This window comes from Taudactylus pleione, unplaced genomic scaffold, assembly GCF_031769625.1.
Source record: "Taudactylus pleione unplaced genomic scaffold, aTauple2 ptg000041l, whole genome shotgun sequence".
NCBI classification, from domain to species: domain Eukaryota; kingdom Metazoa; phylum Chordata; class Amphibia; order Anura; family Myobatrachidae; genus Taudactylus; species Taudactylus pleione.
The window spans coordinates 67,757,016-67,758,045 of record NW_028284443.1 but is presented as its reverse complement, the minus strand read 5'-3'; positions in this window follow the sequence as shown (position 1 = coordinate 67,758,045).

Sequence of the window (1,030 nt, the reverse complement as noted above, 5' to 3'; positions counted from 1 at the left end):
CCTCGGACACAGCGGCAGATCATGGAAGTCAGATGGAGGTGTCTATTTACCCAAGATGCCTCCTGCGACATTTACATATATTTGCAGTAGCGTACAACTCTGAATCACACCCATAATTAATTAATTTGGGCTGTAAATGCAATAATTAACTTCTTATGTAGATAGATTGTTTAGGAAGAGTTTTTGATAAATATATTTAAAGGATAGAGTAAACCAAATAAGATTAAACTTATAATTAAGTGGAAATAACGTTGTACTAATGATAATGCACCAGTTTATATAGTGTTACATCTTTCAAACTTGTCATGGTATCTAAAGGAATTGTTCATGTACTGTAGCTAATGTTTAAGTGGATTTTAGCAAAATTGAAACCATTAAGGTAACAAAACAAAATCTAGAAAACTTTTCCAGCAAACAAAACATGTCAATATTGTGTTTGGGGTTTTGGGGTGCTGCCTATGTGTCATGGGGTGGAGAAAGAGAAGGATCAGATGTTAGTGGTAGATATCAATCTGCCATTCTGCCAACTAATAGCACAGGCAGATAAGTGACTTATCTGCCTACCATTGTCTGGGTATTACACAGACACCAGATTTAGCTGTAGAACTGCAAGTCCTGGCAGTTGTTTATGTGACTTCCCTCTGTTACTGTGCGCTTTCACATTCTCTTTATTGCTGCTAGGCTCTTTGAAGCTTGGTTCTGAGTGTACTGCAGCTGGAGCATAAATCACTAGCTGGCACTGCAGCCTTTCCTCCACTGCCAGATACCCAAAGCCTCTCAGCTGGACATTGCCAGATTCAGCCCACACTTTACTCCCCTAATGGTTGCGGATAGTTCACCCTCAGTAGATGTACCCTGAAGTTATCAATTACTATCCACGTGCATATGGAGTGGGAAAAGTAAACTGTGGCAAGTGAAGGTACAAATTTACTATTGTGGCCAGACACTACAGTGGAAACAAAATAATGGGGCTGTCAGGGTATGGAACTGCACTTCTGCCCAGTGGCGTCCCTCCCCGCGGTGTCACCCG